The following is a 6,844-nucleotide window of genomic DNA, read 5'->3' on the forward strand; positions in this document are numbered from 1 at the left end:
GCCTGGGTCGGGAGGGAGTCAGGGTCAGGGGTCACAGTCAGGAGCCGGGGTCAGAGTCAGGAGCCAGGGTTGGGTGCAGTGTGAGGGTCCGGGGCTAGGCCTGGGGCCTAGTATTTCGCGGGTCCCGGGTCCGAGCGGCGTCTCTTACCCCGGAGAATGGCCGGGATGCAGTGCTGCTGCACGGGGGTCGGTTGCCGGATCCCGAGCCGTTCGCTCTGCTCCGAGAGCCAGGCCCCGATGCCGAGCTCTCCCAAGCCACCCGCCATGCTGTCAACGTCATCCACCAGAGCCCGACATCTCCTGATGGCGTCACCGCACGCCCCCGCACACGTGAGTGATGCCATCTTTGATGCTGGCGGAAGTCTGGTGAAATATTCTTGGTGTGTCGAAGTGGCAGGAAACTGTAATTTGTTCAATTTAACCGACTGCATTTACTGCTGATAATGTGGGGTCCCTCTACTTTGGGAGTGGGAGCTAGGACATAGGAAACTCAGTGCAAGGTGGAGGAACAATACCTCATTTTCCGCTTGGGGACCCTACAGCCCTCAGGACTCAATATTGAGATAACAAGGTGTAGAGCTGGGTGAACACAGCAGGAAGGCTGACGTTTCAGGCCTAGACCCTTCTTCAGAAATAAATTTTTAAGAAGGGTCTAGGCCCGAAACGTCAGTCTTCCTGCTCCTCGGCCTGCTGTGTTCATCCAGCTCTACACCTTGTTATCTCAGATTCTCCAGCATCTGCAGTTCCTGCTATCTCTGGGTACAAGCTGGACTGGTTTTGGGATGAGGTAGGGGGAGGGGAGATTTTGAAGCTTGTGAAGTCCACATTGATACCATTGGGCTGCAGGGTTCCCAAGCGGAATATGAGTTGTTGTTCCTGCAACCTTCGGGTGGCATCGTTGTGGCACTGCAGGAGGCCCAGGATGGACATGTTGTCCAAGGAGTGGGAGGGGGTGTTGAAATGGTTCGCAACTGGGAGGTGCAGTTGTTTAGTGCGAACCGAGCGTAGGTGTTCCACAAAGCGATCCCCAAGCACCCCTGCTTGGTTTCCCCGATGTAGAGGAGGCCACAACGGGAACAGCGGATACAGTACACCTGCACATCTGCTAATGTGGTAAACATCTGTTTGATGTGGAAGGTCTTCTTAGGGCCTTGGATGGGAGTGAGGGGGGAGGTGTAGGGGCAGGTGTAGCACTTCCTGCAGTTGCAGGGAAAAGTGCCAGGGGTGGTGGGGCTGGAGGGGAGTGTGGAGCGGACTAGGGAGTCACAGAGAGAGTGGTCTCTCCAGAAAGCCGATAAGGGTGGGGAGGGAAAAATGTCTTTGGTGGTGGAGTCGGATTGCAGATGGCGGAAGTGTTGGACGATGATGCGTTGGATCCGGAGGTTGGTGGGGTGGTATGTGAGGACGAGGGGGATTCTGTTTTTGTTATTTTGTGGGGAGGGAGTGTGAGGGATGAGTTGCAGGAAATGCGAGAGACAAGGTCGAGGGCGTTTTCGACCACTGTGGAGGGGAAGTTGCAGTCCTTGAAAAACGAGGACATCTGGGATGTCTGGGAGTGGAACGCCTCATCCTGGGAGCAGATGCGGTGGAGGCAAAGGAATTGGGAATAGGAGATGGCCTTTTTGCAGGAAGGTGGGTGAGAGGAGGTGTACTCTAGGTAGCTGTGGGAGTCGGTAGGCTTGAAATGGATATCGGTTTCCAGGTGGAACTCAATATTGAGTTCAATAATTTTAGGACCTACACTGTCCCATGTCCCAGCCACCCACCCCACACACCAGGCCTTGTTACCACATAGCCTGCCATTACACACCCCCTGTTGTTAGTCACTAACAGTCCCCATTAACAACTATTCACCCTCCCAGCCTGATCGTTAGCAACTCCTTTGTCTATCCAATTGCTTTTCTCTCTCTTTGGGCTCTGTCGTTTACTCCCTACTCCCTCCCTCACCCTATCTTCTGCATTTAAACCGACATTTTCCCAGCCACCATCAGTTCTGAGGAAGGATCACCAGACCTGAAAAGTTAATTCTGACGTTCTCTTCATAGATGCTGCCAGACCTGCTGAGCTTTTCCAGCAACATCTGTTTGTGTTCCTGATTTACAGTATCCACAGTTTTTTTTGGTTTTCATTGTCACTTGACATTGAATGATATTACCACAATTTGAATCCCTAATATCCACATTCTGGGGATTACCATTGACTAGAAACTAAATCGAACCAACCATATCAATACTGTGGCTGCAAGAGCAGGTCAGGGGTTAGGAATTCTGCAGCAACTCCCCTCCTGGCCCCCATAATCTGTCCTCCATCAGAAGGCATAAGCCAGATGCGTGATGGAATGCTCCCCACTTGCCTGGATAGGTGCAATTCTAAAAATACTCAAGAACTCAACACCATCCAGGACAGGCCAGCTGCTTGATTGGCAACCAATTCACTGCCTTCCACATTCCCATCCTTCATGACTTATGCACACCTTCATCGCTCAATGCATTAAGTATAGAAATTGGGACGGCATGTTGCGTTTAATTCTGGTCTCCTGCCAGATGAAAGATGTTGTGAAACTTAGAGAGGTTTAGAAAAGATTTGCAAGGATGTTGCCAGGGTTGGAGGGTTTGAGCTATAGGGAGAGGCTGAATAGGCTGGGGCTATTTTCCCTGGAGTATCGGAGGCTGAAGAGTGACTTTTAGAGGTTTATAAAATCATGAGGGGCATGGAAAGGATAAATAACCAAGGTCTTTTTTGCAGGAAAGGGGAGTCCGAAACCTGAAGGCATAGGTTTAATGTGAGAGGGGAAAGATTTAACAGGGACCTGAGGGACAGCTGGAGCGGGGACGCAAGCAGTCAGGCCACGTGGAGGGCCCCTGCTTTGATTTGCTGTGGAGAGCCTTTGGAGAGAGACTGTGATGTTTGTCTTTTTAACTTTGATCATACTGTGCATGGCTGTAATGTAACTTTCTTTTCTTCATTTCTCTATTCTGTAACTAAGGATTGTATCTAGGTAAGTTTGTACCTAAGATGGCACTTTAAATAGCAACTTATAAACTTTTCACTACTCATTTGAGTACATGTGACAATAAAGCTAATTCAATTCAGGAGCAACATTTTCATGCGGAGGGTGGTGCGTCTATGGAAAGTGCTGCCATAGGAAGTGGTGGAGGCCAGTACAGTTACAATATTTAAAAGGATCTGAATTGTTACATGAATAGGAAGAGTTTAAAGGGATATGGACCGAATGCTGGTAAATGGGACTAGATCAGTTTAGGATACCTGGTTGGCACAGATGAATTGGACTGAGAGGTCTGCTTCTGTGCTGCACATTTCTATGACTCTATCTACAGGAGGCACTGCAGCAATTCATGATGGATCCTTCCAAACCCATGACCTCTACCACTCAGAAGCACATTAGCAGCAGATGCTTGGGAACACCAGCATCCTGCAGGTCCTCTCCAAGCCACTCACCATCCTGACTTAAAGAACAGAGAACAAAAAACAAAGAAAATTACAGCACTGGAACAGGCCCTCCGACCCTCCAAGCCTGTGCCAATCCAGATTCTCTATCTAAATCTGTCGCCTATTTTCCAAGGATCTGTATCCCTCTGCTCCCTGCCCATTCATGTATCTGTCTAGATACATCTTAAATGACACGATCGTGCCCGCCTCTACCACCTCTGCTGGCAACGCATTCCAGGCACCACCACCCTCTGCGTAAAGAACTTTCCGCCCATATCTCCCTTAAACTTTTCCCCTCTCACCTTGAAATCGTGACCCCTAGTAATTGAGTCCCCCACTCTGGGAAAAAGCTTCTTGCTATCCACCCTGTCTATACCTCTCATGATGTTGTAGACCTCAATCAGGTCCCCCCCTCAACCTCCGTCTTTCTAATGTAAATAATCCTAATCTATTCAACCTTTCTTCATAGCTAGTGCTCTCCATACCAGGCAACATCCTGGTGAACCTCCTCTGCACCCTCTCTAAAGCATCCACATCATTTTGGTAATGTGGCGACCAGAACTGTACGCAGTATTCCAAATGTGGTCAAACCAAAGTCCTATACAACTGCAACATGACCTGCCAACTCTTGTACTCAATACCCCGTCCGATGAATGAAAGCATGCCGTATGCCTTCTTGACCACTCTATCGACCTGCATTGTCACCCTCAGGGTACAATGGACCTGAACACCCAGATCTCTCTGTGCATCAATTTTCCCCAGGGCTTTTCCATTTACCGTATAGTTCGCTCTTGAATTGGATCTTCCAAAGTGCATCACCTCGCATTTGCCTGGATTGAACTCCCATCTGCCATTTCACCGCCCAACTCTCCAATCTATCTATATTCTGCTACATTTTCCGACAGTCCCCTTCACTATCTGCTACTCCACCAATCTTAGTGTCATCTGCAAACTTGCTAATCAGACCATCTATACCTTCCTCCAGATCATTTATGTATATCACAAACAACAGTGGTCCCAACACAGATCCCTGTGGAACACCACTGGTCGCAGTTCTCCATTTTGAGAAACTCCCTTCCACTACAACTCTCTGTCTTCTGTTGCCCAGCCAGTTCTCTATCCATGTAGCTAGTACACCCTGGACCCCATGCGACTTCACTTTCTCCATCAGCCTACCATGGGGAACCTTATCAAACGCCTTACTGAAGCCCATGTATATGACATCTACAGCTCTTCCCTCATTTATCAACTTTGTCACTTCCTCAAAGAATTCTATCAAGTTGGTAAGACATGACCTTCCCTGCACAAAACCATGCTGCCTATCACTAATAAGCCCATTTTCTTCCAAATGTAAATAGATCCTATCCCTCAGTATCTTCTCCAGCAGTTTCCCCACCACTGACGTCAGGTTCACCGGTCTATAATTACCTGGATTATCCTTGCTACCCTTCTTGAACAAGGGGACAACATTAGCAATTCTCCAGTCCTCCGGGACCTCACCCGTGCTCAAAGATGCTGCAAAGATATCTGTTAAGGCCCCAGCTATTTCCACTCTCGCTTCCCTCAATAACCTGGGATAGATCCCATCCAGACCTGGGGACTTGTCCACCCTAATGCCTTTAAGAATACCCAACACTTCCCCCCTCCTTATGCCAACTTGACCTAGACTAATCAAACATCTATCCCTAACCTCAACATCCGTCATGTCCCTCTCCTCGGTGAATACCAACGCAAAGTACTCATTAAGAATCTCACTTGGAAATGTATCGCCATTACCACATTGTGAGCTCCTACATCATAAGGACTGCAGCAGCTCGAGAAGGCAGCTCAAGGCCAACTCTGGATGGGCAATAAACACTGGCCTAACCAGTGATGCCTACACCCCATGAATGAATAAAAATAGTCACACTTACTGGCCCACCCCCGAATCTTTCCATTGTCTCGATGCTGTAAGACCAATTGTTCAATATCTACTTGTATCTCCATAGGAAAAGAAATTGGTCATTCAGCCCATCAAGCCTGCCCCATCATTAATACAATCACAGCTGATCATTTACCTCAACGTTTCATTCAGAGAACTGCTGGAGACCAGGCACCTGCTCAGCCTCAGGCAGAAGATGAGCCCTTGTTCTTGGCCATTAACAACTTGGTCAAAATGTACCAACAAGCTCAAAAATATTATGCAGCTTTGGCAGATAAACTCTGCCAGCTGGATCGATGAAGGGATCCACCAACATCATCAGCAATGAGCTGGCTCAGGCATGACTGTGTCTTGGTATCTCCATGGACAGGCTGCCTACCAACATGGAGAGCCAGGCCTGGTACACTCAGGGTCTGCTGTTTATGCCCACAGACTCCATCATTCTAGCCATAGGTGCTCAGCAGCACAAGGAAAGCAAGAGAGGACTGAAGGGACTGTGTCCCTGACCGGGAGACAGAGTAGTGCCAGCCTCACCCACAGGGAGCAGGAGCTACATGGTCGGGGCCTTGTTTCTTCTTTTTTGCATCAACTGTTGAGCTGTGTTTGAGACAGGAGGCTACCTGCAGCTGAGGGAGTGAATTAACTTGCTCAGCAGTAGCATTAGCATAGAGTTTGTCCTGCTGTTGTTGGGAAACAAAATCTATTGAATCTTTTACTGTGTCTGCAGCTGTTCCAGCACTTCCATCTGGAGTTTCTGTGTATATTGCTCCTGATACTGCAGCACCTTTATCTGCTCTTTCCGCTTCTGTGTTTCCTTCGCCGTCGTGTCACCCTGGTTCACACTTTCCTCCAGCTGGTACCATGAATTAGGTGTTTAGCCTCTGTGATAAAAAGGGTGAGGTAGTGTGACACTGATGGCATAAGCACCATCAGACCAGATATAACTGTTCGATTGGAAGTTTCTTTAATGGCTGTTAAGATGGTAGTTATCTCTGCAAACTGTAAAACGCGTCTAGTACGGTGCCTCTTAATGACTTTTCCTGGCAATATAACCGCATATCTTTTGTGTGGTAATCCTTCAACATAGTGACAGGGCCAATCACATCTACATCTGGAATATTGAGCCCAGTTCTGCTTGCCAAGTTATAGGAAGGATATTATTAAGCTGGAAAGGGTTGAGAAGAGATTTACCAGGATGTTACCGGATAAGGAAGGTTTTGAGTTATAAGGAAAGGCTGGATAGGCTGGGACTTTCTCCACTGGAGCGAAGGAGGTTGAGAGGTGACCTGATAGAAGTTTATAAAATAATGAGAGGTATAGATAGACTTGATGGTAGTTGTCTTTTCCCTAAGATGGGGAATTTCAAAACTACGGGGCACATTTTAAGGTGAGAGGAGAGAGATTTAAAAAAGACATGAGGCAAAACTTTTACACAGTGGATGGTTTGCGTGTGGAAAGAACTTCCTGAGGAAG

This window comes from Rhincodon typus, chromosome 29 (genome assembly GCF_021869965.1).
Source record: "Rhincodon typus isolate 14 chromosome 29, sRhiTyp1.1, whole genome shotgun sequence".
Classification (NCBI taxonomy): domain Eukaryota; kingdom Metazoa; phylum Chordata; class Chondrichthyes; order Orectolobiformes; family Rhincodontidae; genus Rhincodon; species Rhincodon typus.